Raw genomic sequence first — 24,463 nt, 5'->3', positions numbered from 1 at the left:
CCTTTGTCACAGGGTGTTGTCACACAGCTTATAGGCCATACCGAGGTCTTTCTGGGGAATATGCATGACTTTCTGATGGTGCAGAACAACAATAGGTTCATAGGTGTTTACTAAGCTAATGACCACAAGGCACTATTTAAACCTAACCATGCATTCCAAATCTCTGACATTTTCTGATACCCTTGATAAGTGTAGCTGGGGCTTGGGAGATAAAACATTTACATGCAGGGGCCTGGGAGATGAACCATTTGCAGGTTCCCTGTGTCCATTAGAGGCATAGGTGCCAAACCAGTGATGAATTTCCTGTTCCCCTTCCAATTGTCTAAGTTGCACTTGAATTGGGTTAGGGAGGAGCTTTGCTTCACGTGGATGGGTAGCCTGTTCTAGAGACAGGGTAGTCTCTGGGATACATACCTGTCTCTCCAGCAAATCCTATTTATATCACAGACAAGGTTTTAAGTCTTTAGAATGGGTAATTCTGGTGCTGTTTGTTTTGTGGATATGCATGAGGTCCATCAGAGTGGGGTCTGACAAAGCCCTGTATGCCAGGCATAGATCTCCCCACAAAAGCCTGTAGGAGACAGAATACAGGTATAGGGCCTTGAGGCAGTCTGCATAGGACATTTTAATTATGCCCTGTATTATTTTAGTAAGGAACTTTTGTGGACTTTCCAATTGTTGTATATACCTGGTTAGGTACATATCAAAGGGGGGATTGTACTCAATGGTAGGTCTGATGAATGTGGAATACAGTGGAACAATGACTTCCTTTGTCCTAGATCCCATACCTTTGTTAATAAGTTGCACAGCATAGAATTATTTCCTCACTACTCTAGACACAAGCTGGTCTAAAGATAGATTACTCTCTATGTGTGTCCATAACTACTGGGTCAGCTCTAAGGGGTGTGTTGTCAATATGATAGTTACCAGGGGTGGATGATTTCCTAACAGATACTATTATGAATTTTTTGTCATTTAGTTTTAGTCCATGGGTCTGACACCAGCTGTTTGTCTGTGTCAGCCCTTCCTTGAGAACATTTGTGTCAGTGTGGGATTAAATGACAGCTGTTAATTTGCAATCCTCTACAAATTTAGTCAGCCAGAGACCATTGACATTGGCCTTGACTTCAGAGAAGTAAGTATCAAAAAGGAGTGGTCCAAGGACTGATCCCTAAGGGACTCCACTTGTGACTGACCTCTTTGCAGAGGTGAACTCCCCAGTTCTAACTTCATGAGTCCTGTCTGTGAGGCAACTGGCTATCCACCAGGTGATAAATAGGTTTGTATCTAACCTCTTGAGTTTGTCAACAATGCCAGAGTGGGTTATTATGTCAAATGCCTTGGCCAGGTGAAGAGAGGCAGTGTGAACCATTTTGCCCTCATCCATCAATTTGGTGACCTTCTCAAAGAGGTCCACTAAGTTGATTAGGCATGTCCTGCCCTTGACTAAACCAAACTGGGTGGGTCCAATGTCTGAAGGTTTACTATATTACTACTGATCATTTCCATTATAATTATTTCACTGGCTTTACATATAAGACTAGTGAGACTTATGGGTCTATAGTTTCTAGCTTCTGTAGATGGGTCATCTTTGTGCAGAGGGATGACAATTGCTGTTCTCCATTCATGAGGCACAAAGCCTGTTTGGTGACTACAGTTAAATAGCAATTCTAGATGGCCTGATAGGTCATATTTCATGCTATTTAGACAGCATCATGGGATATTGTCTGGGTCTATTGATGCAGTGTTCTTGGCCTTAGAGAGTTGTTACACAGATGCATGTGTGCTACCTGTTCAGCTTATGCACACACTGCATACATAGGTGTTTTACAACATTAATGGCATGTATATCATTCATGACAGTGTGGATTGTGCTATAGATATATACCACGCACACAAGGCAAGTAACCTTTACTGACCATACTGTCACATACAAGTATATCAGTGTCCCTCCTAACACCTTCTGCAGACATTCTAATACCAGGACACATAGAATGTGGATGTATCATAATAGTTATCAAGTGTGTGTGTGTGTGTGTGTGTGTGTGTGTGTGTGTGTGTGTGTGTGTGTGTGTGTGTGTGTGTGTGTGTGTGTGTGTGTGTGTGTGTGTGTGTGTGTGTGTGTGTGTGTGTGTGTGTGTGTGTGTGTGTGTGTGTGTGCAGGCTAATCTGTTATCACTCCACATTATATATATTATGTCAGAGGCATGGGATTAATGATGGTATTACTCTGATATTGTCCATGATTTTGACTGGTTCTTGTCATGTTTTCCATGAGCCTTTACCTGTGCCCACCTTGCTGGAGACCTCTGCTGAAAGTACACTCATATTCAGGCATGTCAGTTTGCACAGCTTCACAATGTGCACCCTGCACCTATTGTATGTCAGATCCTTGATAGATGTCCTCTGCATTAGTCATGTAAGGATAACTTATCTCACACAGACATCCTCCTCATTATAATGTCACCTTGTGTGACAGTCACATAAAACACATTTTCACTGTACAAACCGTACTGTACCATACAGATATGTGATTGGTGTTGCTGCTGCAACCATCTTCCATTGACATGCTCTCCTCTGCTGTACTTGCAGGAGTTTCACCTGTAATCTTTCCTTGTGCTCATTCCTACAATTTATTTGTAAGACCCTATTTAATACACACACTTCCCCTGGTTGATCATTTTACATGGCAGTTCCATGTCTTGTTACAGATCATTAACACACCTTCAGTACAGAATGCCAGGAATGGGATATCGCAAAACTCTGCACTGCAAGTGCACTGTCCTGTACTGTGTTTGGACCATATACTTCACATTCATACCTCTCAACTGTCCAGATATGCCCAGGATGTCCAGATGTTTTCTGTAACAAATATGTGTCATTCTGCCATATCACTGGGATGATCTCTGGACTGATATAACTCAGTAATACATACATTTGCGTGCATACCTCTCAACTGTCCTGATCTGTGCAGAATGTGCAGTTTTTGTCTCATATGTGTGACCTTTTCCTTAGAACATTTTTTTTCCTGGCAAATCATTCACATGTCATTGCAGAGTGCAATCAGAAACTGATGACTGACATTTGAGTTTCAAATTTCATGCTCTTCAGAAAGTTCATGCTAATGTACAACCTATACATTCTATCAACTTCCCAAGTTTGTCAGTGCCATATTAAAAATCTGTCCCTATTTCTGCCCCCATTATTATGACTTTGTCCACATTTGTCACTCTAAGAGATTGTGAGTGTTACATTCTAGCACATTCCCATGTGACATCTATGCCAATTATGTCCCTTTTACTGGCTATTTGTCTTCTCATTAAGTTGGCCTCTGTGCAGATGTGTTGCACTAACAAAATGACAGCTATTTGTAAAACCCCTGGTGATCATTGCATCATTACTCACAAATTCACACACCATAGGTGTTCTTCCTTACACGGAATTGCTATCCATGTTCACTGACAATGTTTGACATGAATATGTAAAGCCCCGGTGATCATTCTGGCATTCCGCACAAATCTGTGCACCATAGATACTCTCCTTTACATGGAATTGCTATCTGTGTTTGCTTATGATGGTTCATTGCCAGCAACACTGCTGTGAGCTGCAAAGTGTAGCTTATGCATGCTGCGCCTCATTAATATGCACTGCACACTGCCACGCACCACACATTGTCACGCAAACATGCAAATGCTGTGTAGGCTCTGCACAAAACCTACACGGATGGAGTTTATTGAATCCTGGGGGTTATTTATATATGCCTGCCTGCAAATATGTTATGTTCTATTTGTCCTTTCAGTTTTGTTCCAGTCTAACATTAAAAGGGTACACAAAAGGTGGCTGTCTTTAGGGATAAAGAGGCATAAATCAGACAGCAGCAGCTTAATGTTTGACTGTTGGCATTTATGTCTTAATTTTGTCCAATTTAACAACATATTTGGGATACATATCTATTTTGAGGAAGGTGGTATGTGTGTGTGTGGGTCAAGTAATATTCCCAGATATTATTTAGGAATCTTCAAAATATTTGTCTTCAGTTTATTGTCAAATGGTGTTTGGTCTACAACTTATTTTGTCCTTGACATAAAAAGTAGACTAAATTTCTTTTCCATACGAATGACTTTTGTTCACATCATCCTTTTTCAAAAGGTTAGGGAAAAAGCTATAAAATGCACCTTAGAGTATCTGTAACCTAATGGCTTCTTGGTGCTTACGAGCTCCCAGCTTAATTCAGTTATTACTAGGCAATCTTGGTTGGTTAGGATGTGTTGAAAGAATGCAGGGAAAAGAAAAGGAAACCCAGGTTTTTGGGGATGAGCAGCAGTGCTAATCACATATTTGTGTCACTCATTGTACTTACACAAATACAAGTAAAGTTTCATGGTCAGCAACATTTTTGCCATCCAGGTAAATGCATAGAGCAGTGCAAGCACAGAAAGAAGAAGCATTCAAGTTTGGTTATGGGTAAACATGCTCCGTGAGATCGTATGAAAAGGCACAATGACTTCCATGATTAAAAATACTGCAATAACAGCAGTAACAATACAGTAAGGAAAAGTGTACTGAGTGCAATGTACAGTAAAGCAAGTATTTGCAGAACAAAATAATGAAGGGGAGGGTAAACAGCAAGGGCAACTACAAGGAAAGATACACTGGGCAGGGAAAGTGTGCTGATGAAAATGTGCATACACATGACCAATAGGAAAGAATAAAGAAGAAGAGGGCTTGGTAAATATGGAACTGTCCCCAAGATAGGATATGTCAGTGTATGTACACTTCCAAGACAAGTCTGTAGCATAAAACTATGTACATACGTATGTAGAGCAGTAAGTACTGCTGTTTACACCTCCTGAGCAAGTATTTTATGATATAAACCCACATGATAGTATATATGCGATGGTCACACAAGGTTACATGTCAGTGGAGGTGAATGGTTGCGATATAAACATCACTGACATGCTCACTGGAAAGGACATTTAGCAAGGCTGGTATATAAATTAGCGGTATGTGCATACTCTGAAGATCTGCAAAATGACTTGCATGAATATGACTGACATGTCACTGCATAGCTCTCAACCAATCAGGGACACATAGCAACAGACTCCTGGAGAAATATAGAAAGAAACAGGCATACTCATCAATATCGTACAGCTCTACCTGTTTTACCTCTTTCACATCATTACATCAGTTGTACATCATATACCTATATGATTATTAGTGGAAATGTGTGGGGGAAGGCCATGATACCATACATAGCACTTTACTACTGAGGTAGACACAATTCATGCAGAATAGTTAAATGACAGAAATGCTGACAGTCACACAGTGCTGCTGGGGAACACCTGTATAATCTTTGTGGATAGCAGCACAATAGTGCATATAATTAATTCACCAAGGTTGCAAGTGAATCTCACAATGCCATATGTTTGTATATATATATATATATATATATATATATATATATATATATATATATATATATGTGTGTGTGTGTGTGTGTGTGTAAAACAGCATTACATGTTGATGAACCCAGGTTTATGGGCCCATATAATCATTATAATGTAATATTGCTGTATGTCAGATAACATTATCAGATGCTAGGTATGCACATGTACATCTTTCCCATACTGCACCTGTCACTGTGATGGTTGCATGACAACTGTGTAGAATGTGGATAAACTCCACTATCAGAGCACATGCCTTACTAATACAACAATACACATGGCATCAACCCATGTCCCCAGTCCTCAGGAGGCATATTAATATATTTAGCATAATATGTTGTCTTTCTATATCTAGACCTGCTCTAAATGACTGTTATAACTGTGGATTTTTTTCCAAAGGATTTTATATTAACCATATATTATTCTGTTTGTAATATTTTATTTACTATATTTTATCTATTATATTTCATTTGCTATATTTTGTTTGCTATATATCTGTGCTTGTTTTACTGTTAGAGCTTTTCTCCCCGGGCCTCTACTGAAAATGGGCTTTCAAACCTAATGGACTTTCCCGGTCAACAAATGTCAATAAATAATAAATAAATAAATAATACAGCTGTTACGGAAGAAACACATAGCAAAATGGCAGCAGCTGGCATCAATACAGTAGCTCAAATCACAGATTGGAATACACTGTTGTAAGATTTCAGTACATCCACACATTAACATAGCACATGTGGATGACAACAACATTGACAAGAACAATGTTCATAGGAGATTACTATGCTAATGGCCAAGAGCCCATACAAGACTGGCCATTATTATCCCATTTAACCAAAATCACTATCTCTAGGCAAAGGAAGATAGTAGGGGTATGTATGTATGTGTTTGATTTTATTACAGACTGTCTCTGTACACATAGGACATGGGCCCCAAACCATGACTGAATTAGCAATCACACATCCAGTGGTCTGGAGATGGCTTGTAGTGAGTCATGGAAGGGCTCTGCTTCATGATGTGTGTATGCATCTTTGAGATGATGACATCCCCAGTATTCCACAGAAAGGATGTTATGTGGACAAAGGGAAAAAAGGGGATGTTGGATTCAGAGGACTGTTCTCCTGAGTTGGAGTCAAATGAGAACAGATTCAAAACATCACATGTTGACCATAATATGCCACCAAACCCCACCAGTTGACAAAGGTCAGATTTAAACACTGTACCTGTCCTGGTATACAAGCCAGGTTCCATAAAATGTAAGACTAGTACCACTGCAGAAGTCTAAGCTGCACTCTGTTAGAGTGCACTTTATACAGGATGACATCATCAGTGTATACTGAGATGAAGATATTGAGAGGAGTGTCTGACACAGCTGTGGACTAGCATCCTAGTGTAAAATTGTCTCCGGACTGATAATCGACAGAAGATACATACATGTTGATTGCTGTGAGATTAGAACCCCTACCTGTCTAGTTACACAAACTAAAGTACACAACTTAATGCTAGCACCACCACAGAACTTGGACTGGAGGACTGTCAGAATGCACTTTATAGAGGATGACATAATCAGTGTATATTGAGAAGAGGATGTTGGGAGGGCTGTACAAAATTGCTGTGGAGTCATGTAACAGTGTCCTTTGAATGTTACTTAAGTGAGAGCAGCAGGCCTTGGACTGTTCCTCATCTGACTACAAATGCACCCAGTCATTAATAGACATGCACAAGCAATTTAACTATGCTAAGATTAGAACCTCTACTTCTTTAGTTGGGCAAGCTAGAGAACACAGTGCTTAACACTTGTTCATAGGTTCATAGTTTCATAGGTAGGTACTAGGCCATTAGCCCTAGGGCCTATATAAGCCTAGCCAAAAAGGTACCCTGGCTTTCGCCATCCAAGAAAATTATTTTCCTGTGCCCCTGTCCAGCAGAGCCACAGAAGTGATCCCTGGTGTGAATTCCCTATTTTCCATCCAAACATCAAGATTTTTCTTGAAGAGTGCTAATGAGGAGCTCTGTTTGACATAGATAGGTAGTCTGTTCCAGAGTATAGGACGTCTCTGGGACAGGAATCTATCTCTCCAGCATGTTCTGTTTATTGTGGTGACAAGGTTTATGTCCTTAGAACATGTAGCTTGAAGGGATTTCTTTAAGTGGAGCATGTCCAACAGCTCTGGGTTTGACATAGCTTTGTATGTTAGGCAGAGATCGCCTCTGAGTAGGCGATATGCGACGCAGTAAAGCTGGAGTTTTTTGAGACAGTCTGCGTAGGGCATCTGTTTGAGGCCAGTAATCCTCTTTGTGAGGTATTTCTGTGGCCTTTCCAGTTGTTGTAGATGTCTTATGAGGTACATACCAAAAGGGACATTGTACTCTATAATGGGTCTAATGAGTGATGAGTAGAGGGGAACAATGACCTCTTTTTTTCTGGATGAGAAACCTTTTATGATGAGGTGAGCCACGTAGAAGGATTTCCTGACCACTGTGGCGATGTGGCAAGGTCTCTTATCACACTTTTGTCATTAAGTAGATTACCACTTATGTGGTAGTTCATGGGTACAGAGTTTTTACCAAAGGGGATAACAATACACTTTTTGGCATTAAGCTTCAGGCCATGGCTTTGACACCAGGCATCTGTCTCAGTGAGGCCCTTTTGTAGTATGTCCACATCATTAGGAGTTTCGATTATGGCTCCTAGTTTGCAGTCATCTGCAAACTTTGTTAGCCAAAGACCTTCTGTGTTAGCCTATACTTCAGAGAAGTAGATACCAAACAGGAGAGGACCCAGGACTGAACCCTGTGGTACTCCACTTGTCACTGGTCTGAAGTCGGATTTGGAGTCTGCTACTTTCACAGTGTGGGTTCTGTCTGTGAGCCAGTTGGTAACCCATCTTGTGACATAGGGATTTATACCTAGTTTAGTGAGCTTATCTATAATTCCAGAGTGGAGGATGGTGTCAAAAGCCTTGGCGAGATCTAGATAAGCTGTGTGAACCACCTTACCATCATCTATGGCTTTGGTGACTGCTTCAAAGAATTCAATCAGGTTTAGGAGACATGATCTGCCTTTTACAAACCCGAACTGGGTAGGGTCCAGAATTTGGAGATTACCAATGTCTTTGTTTATGAGTTCCATGATGATACGTTCCATGGCCTTGCAGACCAGGCTCATCAGGCTAATGGGGTGGTAGTTCCCTGGGTCCATCATGGCTCCCCTTTTGTGGAGTGGGAAAACCGTTGCAGTGCACCATTCATTGGGCACAAAGCCTGAGGTGAGGCTATGATTGAACATGGTACTTAGGTAGGGTGCCAGTTCATTCTGTAGTTTGTGTAGAACGCAGCCTGGGATATTGCCAGATCCCATGGATGCTGTGTTCTTGGCTTTGGAGAGTGTGTTTTTTATCTGTGTAGCCATGATTACAGGAACTTTGCATTCTTCTGGTATAGAGATGGGCCCTCTAGGAGGTGAGAACGGGGTAAAGTTAGCACTGAACCTATCTGTCAGGATGTTGGCAATATCATTTGGTTCTGTATATTTAGTGCCATTATGCTGTAACTCAGAGCAGATCTGAGTGTTGGCATTGAGATTCTTGACATAACTATAGAATGCTTTGTGGTGTCTTTAGACTCAGTGGCAATTTTGTTTTCGTAACTAGCTTTGGAGGATTTTATGAGGGATCTCAGCTTCTTACTGAGGTTGACCAGGGAGTTCCTCCAGTCATTGGATTTTACTCTTTTTTGCAACAGTTTCTTTCTTCTGTTGTAGAGTTTGTTTATGGCAGAGGACCACCAGATTGGCTTCCTTTTTTTGGAGGATAGCATCTTGGTTCTATTAAGGATAGCATGATCCATGCACTCGTGTAAGTGCTTATAAAGTACATTTGTGAAGGATTCAGCAGTCGTACCTCTATTGCCCGTCTGCATGGGTGTCATGAAGTTTGCCAATTCTGTCTTAAGAAGTGTGAAGTTGGCTTTGGAGAATTTTTTTACGGTGGCTTCCCTATTTGGGGGTGGGGGTGAAATGTTGATGTCTAGGGTGATTAGCGTGTGGTCAGATCTGACCAATGAGGAATTGACCTCTGGTGTGGAACACCAGTTGCCCATGTTGGTAATGACCAGGTCTAGGATATTGCTGCCCCTGGTAGGGGTGTGAATAAGTTGATCCAAGACGTTGGAATTTATAAATTCCAGAAAACGTTGAGCAAAAGAGTTGGTACATGAGTAGTTTTCCCAGTTAATGGTGGGGTAGTTGAAATCGCCCATTATTAGGATGTTGGGTTGTACCCTAATACTTTCCAGTGTATCAAGAAATGATGAGTATGAATCCTGGACATGGTGGGGGGTCTGTTGCAAGCTACAATTTGGATTGCAATATTGCCCAGAGTTAGTTGCACTTGGATAATCTCAAATGCATTATGCTGTGCAACTAGCCTGGAAGTGTGGATATCCTTAATGAATATGGACACACCTCCACCTTTAGTGCTTCATTCCAGGTTAGGTGGCAGAAAGGTGTGGTATGAATTATAGCCTAGTAATGCAGGGGTGCGCTCTGGAGCTTTGAACCAGGTCTCTGTCACTGCACAGATGTCGATGTTCTCCATTTTAAGGAGTGCCTCAAGTGAGTGCATTTTGAGGTTTAGACTTCTAGCATTGAGTAGCATTACCCTCAGATTTTGCTTGCTTGTACCTCTTACGGTGGTAAATTTGTCATTTGAACCTTGCCTAAAAAAGGCACTATAGGGGTGGCAAGACCCTTTGCCAGTATCCAGAATCCCAAGGGCGACTTGTGCCACTACAGGTCTGACATAATAGTGTCAGAGTGCACTTTATAGCGGATTACATCATCTTAGTGTTGTAGGTAACATATACTGTTATGAGACTTGGGTGCAAAACCAGGATTTGTGATGATTGTGTGAGAGCAGTTTGCAAAAGTAGTTCTAACTACATCCTGGCAACCTAGGTCAAATATGCTATCATGAATATATATTGCAGAAGTGAGACAGACATGAACCTGCTTTTCAGCATGTTGTAAAGATGAATGATACAGTTATGTGTCTTCATATGCAGATGAAGGTATGTCCACCATTAATACAATAACCAAAAAATGTAAATCCACAGAGAGCGAAGAAGCAGTCCAATTCTAAAAATTTATTAAGCACGCACAAAAATTAAAACCATAAACGCTATTTCATCTCCGCGTTTTCGTCTGCATTACATCCAGACTTCATCAGATGACCAGTGTAATTAATACAATCTTTATATATATATATATATATATATATATATATATATATATATATATATATATACTAATTACCTCCACCAATTACACCTCCTTAATTAAAATCAATTAAAAATGGTTTAAAATGAGTTAAACGTTATTTACTACTATGATTACCTAATTCTTGCCAAATAATGCAGTAATACAATTCCCAAAGTACTTTCTAAAGGAAAAAACTGAACTAGGAATACTAAAATGTTCTTAATAAATAAATGAAATCCATAAATTCTCTTATAAATAAACTACCTCCTTTAAAACCAAATAAATTTACATTAGCACACACTTTTTAACAAATATATATATATATATATATATATATATATATATATATATATATATATACGTGGGTTGCCCTCTACTGGGTATAAAAATAATTACAATTAAATTCACCAAGAATTCGGAGTTTAGTTGCCCTTAATTTCAGTACGGGTGCAATGCTAACAAATTCATTTAATCCGGGTGGGTTATTGGCTTCCAGGGTCACCTGCCACCAGAGTTCCCTGTATTCAGTTTTTTTTTTTCTTCCCAGGGACCCCCCCTAATGTCGTTTTGAATTTGTTCTAAAACCATGAATATATATTTAGCTCCCATACATACTTTGGTGTGTTTAAATAGTGCTTTTGTATCTTTGCATGTCCTAATTCCTGGTGAATTTAATTGTAATTATTTTTATACCCAGTAGAGGGCAACCCACGTATATATATATTTGTTAAAAAGTGTGTGCTAATGTAAATTTATTTGGTTTTAAAGGAGGTAGTTTATTTATAAGAGAATTTATGGATTTCATTTATTTATTAAGAACATTTTAGTATTCCTAGTTCAGTTTTTTCCTTTAGAAAGTACTTTGGGAATTGTATTACTGCATTATTTGGCAAGAATTAGGTAATCATAGTAGTAAATAACTTTTAACTCATTTTAAACCATTTTTAATTGATTTTAATTAAGGAGGTGTAATTGGTGGAGGTAATTAGTATATATATAAGGAATGTATTAATTACACTGGTCATCTGATGAAGTCTGGATGTAATGCAGACGAAAATGTGGAGATGAAATAGCGTTTATGGTTTTAATTTTTGTGCATGCTTAATAAATTTTTAGAATTGGACTGCTTCTTCGCTCTCTGTGGATTTACATTTTTTGGTTATTGGTTTTGGTTGTGGTCCACTTTTCACCTGGTTCACCATTAATACAAGTTACCAATAATATCAATGGGATATGATCATGCATAACCAATGTCCACTGTCACTAGAAACCCATACCAAATATAACAATGCAGTTAGGCTATGTAATGCTGGCATCTGTTTGACAATGGCCCAAGCACTGATATATCATTTACAAGTGCATTGCTGCAGGGCACACATGAATATAAGAAAGCATGCATTCAGTCATGCACACAAGCACTGCCCTTCTCTTGTGCTTATGAATGCATGTCCATGTATTAGAGGATTACAGCCTAGTAGCGAGAGTTAGACATGTTATTCACCTGTTCACAAACTGCATCGCTGAGAAGCTGATTTGCTCAGATGATGGCAAAGTATTAGCACATGCATGGCTTGAATTTCAGAAATTCAACTTGGACTTGTGAAGGAGTATTGTCCACTGGTGCTCATTGCCAAACTATGTGCAAATAGGGACATAAGTAACTGTCTTGATTGGGTTAACTGCAAAATACATCTGTTTATTGTTAATGTTTTATGTGTCAGGCTTGCAAGATATATAATGGGAGAAATTGCTGGCAGCTAATATGTTGTGCATGCTGTAGTCTATCATTAAACTGTCAGGGCCAAAATCTTATTACATGAATAACTGTTGACCTTGCCTTCTCCATTTGCATGACATTAAGGCCAGAGCAAAGGAGATTTTATGGTTAAGGAAAACAGTGATAAATTTAATGAAGTACGCCTTCCTTCGTGCAAACAGGCTCAGTGGTGATGTGCAGCCATTGGCACTCTGAACAGTACTGGTTGCCTACCTTACTGTGTTACTTTACAAATCGTGTCAGGATGTCATGTGTTAAGCACATGTGATCAGCACTGCAAATGTGACTATCGATGACTGCAATAAAGTTATCAAAGTATTAAATGTTATTAGTAATGCCTACTTCAATACATTTGTACAACTAGTAGCTGTTTTGCAGGACTTATTGCAAATCACAAGTTAATTGTGTATACAACTTTCTAGAAATGATAAGGGGTGGGTCATCTTTTGAAATAATTAGTATACCTCAACAGATATGCTAACTATTTGTGTAGAGCCAGATATCCTGCAAAGTGTGTACAGTATGCTTCTTTACAGTAAGGATAGTTTCCACATTATATTAGATGAATCTTCATCCATTATCCTATTAAAGATGCTACAGTATATTCTGCTGAGACAGAGGAGCGGATGACAGACACAGGGCTGTAGTGGATGTAGGATGTAATGTCCTGGCACACTCATGGATATCCTAATGGTGTGTTTATATGATGTGCCTTCACAATCAGAATATGTCCTGCTTTGTAGCATGAATTGCATGAGATAAGGTTAGAGGAGATATAGAGTGACATTAATTAATACAGCCATATGCATCTGTTTGAAGAAGATGTGGGACATCTGAAATATAAGATTGTCATGTGGGGTTTGAGTTTTGACAGTTATATCAATTGTGGTCCATCTTATTGTTTATTTAATAGGCAGACATATCATACGTATGTAGGAGAAGGGGTAGACAGATGGACAAGCAACAGATACACAGGAAAGAGAACTCTGAAACCAGTCCTTAAAAGTATCCCCTACTGCCAGGTTATTAGCCTTGGCAAGACACAAACATGCATTTATATATCTGATCATCATCTGAACATGACACAAAGGGAACCCTGCAGTAGATTTTGAAAACTTGCACACTACAGGAGCAATGATAACCTATTGAATCAAGGTAACATGTTGATATTATCCATCAGCAGAGTCATGACAGTATGCAGAAACCAGAAAATGACCATTAGATCCACCAGCCAAATAGATACTCGCATGTAAAGAGGGGTGGGAGTTAAGGGGTGAATACAAGGAGAGATGGATGAAACACATAACGATGTCTGGTGTAATGGAACGTGTTTTTTGTGTGTTCTCATTGTTAATCTGTCATGCTGTGTAGCATGAAGTGACTGCTATAGGGGTAAAGAAAGGTTAGAAGAAGGACAACAGGCTTATGACAAGCAGAGCAAGGTTGGATAAATATTGCATAGTTGTGGGAGTGGATGTCACTTCAAATACTCTTTTTTGGCCAGTATTAAATATATCTCCATGATAACTCATAACTGTGGCAAATATTAAGATGTAAGTGATTACAAATATCATAGGTATATAACATCACACTAAGAAATAATGTTTAGATGCATCTGAAATCAAACCCTTGATGCTACAGACAAAAGCAATCTTCAGTCAAGTGATTTATGTTAACACTCCACAGATGAAGTTGCACTTTGTTACATCCAGCAGTCTAAGAACTGTCAGAGTAACTGTTGAAGTAGAGCCTTTACACTGCTTTAACACTGTGCTCCTCTAGCAGAGCGAGTTTAATCAGTATTGCATAGAGATAACTAGACTAGTGTGGTCGATGGCAAAAACTCACCAGGTTTTGCCATAGGATGTGAATGGCCATTCACCACTACTCAGAATTAGTGCACTATGCCAAACCGCACGCAAATGCCATGTGTGTTGTGTGTGATTCTAGTATTTGACCAGATTAATTGTGCAAAAATGGGTGTTGATAAGGAAGTGGTTAAATGGGGAGGCAAGCAGAGAAAAGAAGAAAGGAGAAGCAATACAGGAGGAGATTGGGAGAGAACCATAGATATCCACTTCTTCATCACAGTAATGTAGACAGGTAAACAAAATTTGATGAATTTGGACTGTCACCACAACACGGATGGGTGACAACAGTGCAACAATGTTACATAGTCAATTTGGCAAAATCAAGTGTATCAAGAAGGCATATATATGTGAAGTGGAGAGCTTTGTATGGGACATTTATTTTTGTAGGACAGGTGCCCTTTTTTTTAAACTGAGAGGATTATTGGGGAAGGGACCTAGGAATGTCAGGGTCAGGTAAGTAGGATAGGTAAGCAGGTGCAGGCAAACAGGACAAACAAGACAGAGACAGGGATGGTGAGGGACACAAAAAAGATTGGGGACACCATGACTGGGGAATGGGGATAGGTAGGGGACAATGGATGCACATGCCTGTCAAACATAAGAACAGTGAGAATCCAGTCCTCACAGTCAGAATTGTCATCACTGTCTTCTTTCTCAGTTGCCTGTGAGACTGCTTGACATGGGAGTCTTTTTTTGATTTTTAGGAGCACCTTCTTCACTTGGCTGATGCGGGCACCAAGGCCACACTCTATTAGATCTTGCACCATCCCTGGCAGCTCCTAGAAGTGACATAATCCCTGCCTGCATAGTACTCCCAGACAGTACCATTGCACCAGCAGCCGGGGCACTGATACCTGATGAGGATGGACAAGATAGTGCAGGGGCTATGAAGGCGAATGCCAGGTTACATCACAGATGTGCTGGGTGCTGGTGCAGCAGCTGATGTAGAGCTGGCAGGACAAGTTGCAGTGGTTAGCCCACCTCCCTGTGCTGAAATGCATTTGTTTTGTTGGCAGAAAAGGATGGCATCAGAATGGTGAGATTCCAAGTACCCCCCAAAAATTAGAGTGAGAGATAAGGGGTAGGGTGAGGCAAAAAAGAAAAGAGATGATTAGAACCATGTTATACATTAATTCTTTATTATAATATATAGCTATTTATTATTATTCTGGCTATAGAGCTTTCACACTCTTAAAAATTATTGTGAATTGTTGCAAAAAAATCCTCAGAATATGCCCTTATTCCACAGATGTTTTAATGGTACTACAGAGTAAGTTAGCAACAAGGTATTAAAGCCACTATTGCTGCATTTCAACTGTAAAAATAATACTTTTTAAATGTGAATCTATGGGTTAGTTGTGGGTATTGAAACCACATAACCTGTATACACTACTACACTTGCCTAGTACAATCACCAACAGCAATAGAAGAAAGCACACATGACTCCTGTTGCAGTTAAGGTATGCATGCTGAAGTTGCTACTGATGTATGGAATCATAATAATTGATACAATCAGGTCAGGTCAGTAGGCATACCCCCTGCCTCTCTGAGTCTCTCCAATCTCTCGGTACATGTCTCCCCCTTTGCAACAAATTCCTCTGCAGCTGTAAAATCAAGAATAAAAGAAAAAGAGAAATGAAAACATTATGTATACCAATCTTGCTTATCTATACCATGCCATATCACTTCAAGTTGCTTAATCTGTATATGTACACAACTGGGGGATGTTAGCAGGTCTAAACTCATCCAGCCACAGGTCAAGTTGTACCTGCTTGTGCCTTTTAAGGTCAATGTGGTGGTGCCTACACTGCTCTCCAGTCTGTGGTATGCCAGTCACACAAGAGACAGCCTTGGCTCAGCAGTTCCAAGCCTCAGCCTCCTACTGAGACACAGTATAATTCCTCTGCAACAGCCTCTGGCTGTAGTACTTGATGAGGAGTGCAACAAAGATTTTGGACTCCTCCACACCCCACCTCTTTCCCCTGAATTTGGCACCATCATTCATATAACCCTCCATGTCTGCAGAGGTTCACCAACAACCACAGCAATGGTTTCCCACTAAATTGTGATCTTGCATTTTACGACCAGTGCACCAACTCATACAACCATGCCAACTGCATTTATGAGATGGTAAGCAAAGAGAAATATTGCCAAACAAAGATGAAGGGAGTTTATGAAACTGCAATGATGATGTGAAACTTGGCAGCAAACTTTGGCACGTTTGATGCTATACCTGGTCACATTTTGTCCAATGATCAACACTGAAATGCTCAATGGCTTGGCTTTTAAGCCTTGACTTTGCACAGATCAATGGGATGACTTAGCACACATTTTGTTGGGACTTACACCCTGTTAAAAGTAATTTATACAAGGTGGGATTCGATCCTATGTAAAAGGAGAATGTATATATGTCTATCCTGGTAATTGTTCCTCATTGCCACAGAAGAAGTGCTTGTCAATGATACTCATTAAAGATATACAGGTTAAAGAGTGACTAGCTGTATAATTCAATTAAGCCTGCATGTGTGTGACATTAAAACATCCTGGCTCATGCATTGTCAGGTGTGATGCAGGACTAATGTCTGACAATATATTGGAAATGGATAGACTTGTATGACTTTAGTAATAGACAACAACAAAATAAAAGGCATAGAAATGAGCAAACCAAACCACTTTAATGAAAAAAACAGTAAGGGCTTTTGTCTACATAAGACTTTTTCAAACTGACATACATTTTTTGACCCAGCTTTTAAAACACAGAACAAATCACATGAAATAAAAAATCATATGACATGAATAAATCACATGCTATAACTTAAAGTACACTTATAAAAATACTAAAGCTTTAACTTCTTTTTTTTTTTTTTAAAGCAACAAAGTCTTCCCTATTATTAAGTCCTGGTGGATGGCAAGCATTTAATTTTACCTGCCAAGAATATTCTCTCCACCTTAGTTCGTCTTCACCATTGAATAACTTATCATATCCCTGTATCTTATCTAATACAATAAATTTAAAATTCACTCTGCATTTCCCTCTCTTGTAATGTTTAGCCAAATCATTTTTTCATCACCAATACTCACTGCATGTTTATGTTTATATATAGGTCTGAATAACTCTATAGAAGTATGCCCTACATAAAAAGCAGGTCATGACATGCATTTCACTAAGTAAACCACAAATCTAGATTTACATGTGCAACAACCCTTTAAAATAATGTTAATATTATAAACTAAAATCTCTTGCACTCCTAAAAAATACAATCACAGAAATTACAACTAAAACCTTTAAACATTCCTGTTTTGTTTACAATAACATTAATAGGGGCTTTTATTGTAGCCTGAAAGAAGTTTTTAAAACTTCTCTCTCTTTTGTACAAAAAGGGGGCAGTCTCCCAATACTTCTTTCAAATCAGGATTATGATTGAATATTTTCCAATTGTTAAAAATAATAATTTTTATTGCCAAGGCATCTACACTATTATTAACCTACACAAAAGTTCTAAATCTTTACTAGCAGTTTTAGCCCTAGGTTTTTATATTCATTTTCTTATTTCAAATACTTCACTCAGAATCTCTGTTAATACTTTCCCAGGATAACATCTACTAGCAAAGTTCTGAATAATAATAGAGCTTTCATAAACAAGATCATCATCACTCTTTGCAAGGGTGCTAGTTCTTAATAACTGACCTTTGACAATATTATTTTTCATCTTTTTGGAGTGCTTACTGATGTAGTGCAAATATGAATTATTCTAAACAGATTTCTTATAACTTTTGGTATATAAAGAATCATGTTCTTTATAAACAGTGACATCTAGAAAATTAATATTTTCTAACTGGTGATTAGTAGTGAATTTTGAAAAAGAACTAATAATATCTAAATAGTTCACAAACTCAATAAACTTATTTTCTCCCCCTCTCCAAATTAAAAACACATTGTCAGTAAACCTTTTGAATACTACTATGTTCTTGGCATAGATACTTTCCAAGATATTCACTCTTTCCCATCCAGCCATGAATAAGTCAGCATAGCTGGGGGCCATAGCTGCCCCCATCACCACACCATTAGTCTAATGGTATAATTTTCCATTATACTCAAAGAAATTACAACTGAGTATTACATCTAAAATGTCCATCAGTAATGTAACCATCTCTTTAGAAAATATTCTAGAATTAATTCAACGCACACTGTTTCTAACCCTCATCATTGGGTATAACAGTATACAGAGATCTGATGTCTAAGGTTACTAATAACTCAGTTTGTAACATTTTAATTTCCTTTATTTTATATATAAAGACAAAAGTATCTTTTATATAGTAATTATTCTTTTCCACTACCTTTTGAAGATGTTTATCAACAAAGATGACCATAGTTTCTGTTTTATTCCCTGCACTGGTTACTATTGGCCTGAGAGGGGGATTATTCGGATCTTTTTGAACTTTAAGGAAACCAAAAAAATTACTTAAATTAGAATTACATACTTTAAAATATTTTCTCAAAGTGTCAGCAATTCTCCCACTTAAAAATTATTCTTCCATTAATGAATCAATCAAAGAATAAGCCTTCTTTATCTCTAAAAATGAGACATTTTTGTAAAATTGTACATCAGTCAACAATTCTAATATTTTATCATTATACATACACCTGTTCATTAGAACTAATGCATTGTCTTTGTCAGCTGTGAGAATCAACAACTCTTCATTCTTCCTTATTTAAAAAAAAAGATATCTCTTCAGCAGACATATTATAATGCTTATAATTAGTCTTGTTATTAAGTAATTCCACAATTTGTAACTCAGACATGTTTAAAACATCTCTAGTTCATTTTTAGAGGAAGATTAAAAACACTCACAGAATGTAACAAATTTACATCTCTCTTATCATTTGAAAATAAAGTCTTTAAATTGAGTTTACGAGCATAGTCCCTCAGGCAATTAATAACATCAGACTTTTCAGCTCTTGCTACTGGCATAAAGTTCAAACCCTTACTTAGAACTTGACATGCTGTGTTAGAAAGCGGAAAAGATGATAAGTTAATCAGCACAAAGTCAGAAGAAAACTCACTTGCTTTCTCCTTTTCTGATAGTGCTTCAGTTTTTTTCTTTCCCTACTGTTTCTGGTTGTTCATATATTGTTTTCTCCGAGCTCCTGCTACTTCCCCCCAAGCCTTGTTTTCTGTGCTGGCTTTCTGGTATAACCAAATGTTTTGTTTGTTCAGATACTGGTGAAAATTTTGATAAACAACTCCAGATGTGGCACCAGACACAACTCTAGAAGCATTCATAGTATTTTTGTTGGTAATTCCCCTTTTTTTGTTACCATTACTTACAACTCTATTAGCAGGGCCATTACCTTTGCCTGCTAGTCATTCAGACCTCCTTACTTGCTGCTCAGGGGGAGTTTCTACTTCAGTGATATAATTTCCTTCATGCACTTGAGGCTCACAATTGGTCAGGGGAATTTCTGCATTAATCGCATAAGCATACATCATTCCCCTTTTATAGTCCAATCTATCTCTATTAAATTTACGCATTTTCCTCCTTTTAAGGATCTCATTCTCTTTCAGTAACTTCTTTTGTATTAAACATAATCTAGAGTCATAATTAGCAGCTGAAATACTTATTTTTAGATGAAGAAATTCTGCTTTGATTTCAGTTGTTAAGTCATTAACTTTCATTCTGAACTTTAGCACATTTGATGATATACCTAGGGAATTACCAACAATGATCAACATTGAAATGCTCAATGGCTTCGCTTTTAAGCCTTGACTTTGCACGGATCAATGGAATGACTTAGCACACATATTTCGCTGGGACTTACACACTGTTAAAAGCAATTTATACAAGGTGGGATTCAATCCTATGTAAAAGAGAATGTATATATATATATATATATATATATATATATATATATATATATATATATATATATATATCTACACTGGTGATTGTTCCTCATTGCCACAGAAGAAGTGATTGTCAACAATAGTCATTAAAGATATACAGCTTAAAGAGTGAATGGCTGTATAATTCAATTACGCCTGTATGTGTCCAACATTAAAACATCCTAGCTCATGCATTTTCAGATGTGATGCAGGACTAATGTCTAACAATATATTGGAAATGGATAGACATTCATGAATTTAGTAGTAGAGTTTGGAGTTATGATATATACCTCACAATGCATTCTATTTTCCAGTTATAATTTGGTTGTGGGAAGGGTGTAGATGATGCTCAGTAAACTTTTCTGTCCGTGAGAGATATGCAAGTGCATGTTTTATTACATAATCATCATTGTCATGCTAAACCAATTATACACATAATCATCTGGGGTTCATGAGTCAGTCGTTAATGAGCTATGATACCTACAAAAGTATGTATATCCAAGCAGTAATTATACATTTTGTCAATCAACCTACTATGCATAGCTACTGGTATGTAGTATTACTTTTCTAATCAAAGTTTTGGGAGCAATGACAGTGCGAGTCTGGATGGACTTTAACCCTCGCTCGCCTGTATTCTGATCATGATCTCACTGCACTTACGCTTGGTGCCACAGAGAAAGCTAGGCAGCAGGTGTATTTCCCCACTCAGTACTATCCAGAGTGTTAATGGCCACATATAACTGCTGAGCCTGCATGCATGGAGGAAAGAGCACCAAATTATTTTTTCCCTAAAAAGTGAACTGAGTTTGTGCTCAGTAGGCAACGTACAAAAGGAAAAGGCAATAGTGAAAACATATCACTTATGTAAGTACTCATTATGACTCCCACACTAAAAATATCTACTGTGGGACTCCAAGCCTACTTTACCTGTTCTCTCTTTTTAGCTCACCATATTTGCACCTTGTGCTCCCAAGGCAGTCAGCTAATAGGTGGAATTTCTGCAGTCATTACCATCCATGGTGCTGACTGCCCCACAATGATGCTAATAGTGTTTGCACTCTATAAGGCAAGTGAAATGAAAATGTTCACTTTTTCTTTCAACTGAATTGGGTTTGCTCTGGGTTTGAGCTATCAGACTAATCCATTTACACAACACAGTTGTGGTGGGTTACCTTTGCCACAGAAGCCACAAAGCAGCAGCAGCATAGACTTGAGCCTGTTGCACATATACGTGAAGAAGAGCAGTAGTAGCCCCTAACAGTCTTTCTTTCCTGTGTAGTTTCTGTGGCTGTATTCCAAAAGGTTTTGGAGTATGGGACAGATGGTTTCACTGGATGTATATGATTTCTTTATAGCTTGCTGCATAGCTGCTCCATCCTGGATTGGTTGATTAACATATAATTCACCTGCTTATGCCCTAATTAGCATGCTATAATGTTTACCTGGTTTGCACAGCTCCACACAAAGGGTAGAGCCATTTACTAAATACAGCTTGGTGCTATAGTGTGCATATCACACTGCATTGAGCACTGCATGACCAAGCAGTGTAGGGTTTATTGAATCCAGCCCAAAGTTGATTAGTAAGACTAAATTTGTTTTTTTGATCATGGTTTTGTTCAATCACTGATGAAAAAACATTGTTTAAAAAAACTCTTAAATGCACTTCAGAGGATCTAGAACCCCATGGCTTCTAGAGGCCTTGCATCCCCCACACACCCAGCTCATGCAGTGTTTTCCTTCCACAGTTATAAGAGTGCAGTTTTGCTTGGATCATGTTGAATAAATAAATAAATAAGTGCAGAAAAAAAAACTACTGAAGAGTAAGTCAAATTGTGAGAAAGAAGTAGGGAAAGTAATCTGGATAGTGTGAGTAGGCCAATAGGGGTTGGCGGTTGGGGGTAGTGATGTATGGCCTGTTCTATGGTGCCAGTTTGCCTTAAGGCCCCCTATACCAATGGTCCCAAATTGTGAGGAAAATGTCTTTCTTTAAGCAAAAAAATGATTGTGCACTCTTTTTATATTCCCACATCAGTATCTTTTGACATGATGGAATTGTATGCCTTGAATAAGTTAAAATCTGTGCATACCTTTTTTTTCCAGTGACTTTGAAAGCAAATGCTGCAAGTATATATTCAGACAAAATATTAAACTCTGCAACTGCATCTACATTACACCTAATATTTTACTAACTTTCACTGTTTTGCTTGTACATTCTCTACACTTCTTACCAATTCTCTCACTTGCATTCTTGTCTCAGTATCTCTGATACATTTTCAAACTTCACTGTATCTTATATTTTTCACTTCACTGCTGCCAATAAGTATCCTGCTATCACATTTCAGTTCATCAACATACAAATTCTTTAGAACATGTTTATTGTTTCTATTACACATTTATAAAAATGCCGGTTTCTAGCACATATTTCACAAAATTGATTAAATGCATGCCAGCGCCTAAAGCTACTGCATGAGGGTTAGAATCTCATTTGCACAATATTTTCTCTGGATGTCATAGCTGTCTTTTTTACTCCATTAGTATCAGAGTGCATTCTTACATACTTTCCTCTCCCTCTCTTTCTCTCTCTGTTTTACATATTATTTGCTGCTTCAATAAATTTTGCATTCTATCATTTTGCCTTTTTATTTGACTCACACTTTATCATACACATGTATTTCCTTGTTATTTTTTAACTGTATATACATGGTTTTAATTGTTCGACATAACAACCACAGTGTTTGATGATGCCAGAACCAGTTCTCTGAACATTGTCTCTTGTTTTAAAATTTCATAGAACACAAGCTATTTTGTCTCTCATTGATGAAGCTTGAAGCTTTCCAAATTCACAATCTTTGACTTTGAATTCTTTAGCTCAATAGCATAATTATCTACCAACTCTTTTGGAATGTGTGTCTTTGTAATGGCACATAAATTTCAGATTATTTCTAAATTCATAATTATTCTTGAACCAGTCTTTGATTTCTGCTGTTTTATCTTTCTCCTCTTCAGAAAAGTAATTGACTTACATGCATTTAAAGTTTCTTTCTCACTGCCATTCATATATGTGCCGCACTGTACCTTCTCAGGCATCTCAGCTATTGTACTTACAATGCGGTTTAAACTGAAATTATTTATCAGAAGCTTTCTGTTTCCTTCAACCTTTCCTTGCAGCACGAGAATTATTGTTGGTTGCATTTGTTCAATTTCTCTTCTTTAAATTACTAAAGTGAGTTTCCAGGCATATTGGATTTGAAAATAAATATATTTTTAAATTATCTTTATTATACTTTTCAAGAAAAATCACATCAAACATCTTATCCAATCAATTTGTTGGAGTCCAGTAAGCATTATTCACAAGACAGTTAAAGAAACAAACTTCAAAGGACTAAACTATGGGTGGAATTAAAAAAAATGGTCACTAGCATTCTTTGGACAACACTACAGTGCCCAATAACACGACAGTGCTGTAATATGAACCAGATGTATAGTCAAGTCACACCCACACACATGTACACACGCACTGTCTTGCAAGCATGGTCACTCACACGCATACACATACATACACACAAAAACACACACAGTCATGTCTGCACACAAAAAAACACAAATTCACTCTCTCTCTCTCTCACACACACACACACACACACACACACACACACACACACACACACACACACACACAAACACACGCAATCATACAGTACTTACCTGATGTGTCACTAGCAGCATCACTACTTCCATAGGAATGAATGGGTATATGTCATCAAAAGATAATGCAGACTTTTTTTAACTTACCCTCACCAAATAGCAAAGTGGAGCTACTCAGTGAATTGCATGACTGCATTATTCCAGTCCCCACAAAAAGTTCCTGGGAGTGTACATTAGCATTTGCCATACCTCTGGACTACTGTGTTTGCATGTGGCCTTTGCCAATAGCACTATGAACTAGAGCCTTCTTACATCTGTAACACTACACTAGTCCCTGAATAGCTCTAACATAATGCACTGAACAATCCAGCTGCAAACAGCACTGCACAGAGTATTATATCCTTCTGAATTCTGGCTTCTGCCTTATTAACATCCCTCAAAAAATCTTGCACAATATTCTTTAAAAAAGATGCAGTCAATTTTGTACACCTGTAACATATAATATTTGTATGTATAATGCATTAGTGTCAAGATAGTATGTGTTGCTAAGAATGTTTGATATTTGTTGTCACAAAAGGAAA

This window comes from Protopterus annectens, chromosome 3.part0, assembly GCF_019279795.1.
Source record: "Protopterus annectens isolate FY-2018-M chromosome 3.part0, PAN1.0, whole genome shotgun sequence".
Lineage (NCBI taxonomy): Eukaryota > Metazoa > Chordata > Ceratodontiformes > Protopteridae > Protopterus > Protopterus annectens.
Note: the sequence above shows the minus strand (reverse complement) of the source record.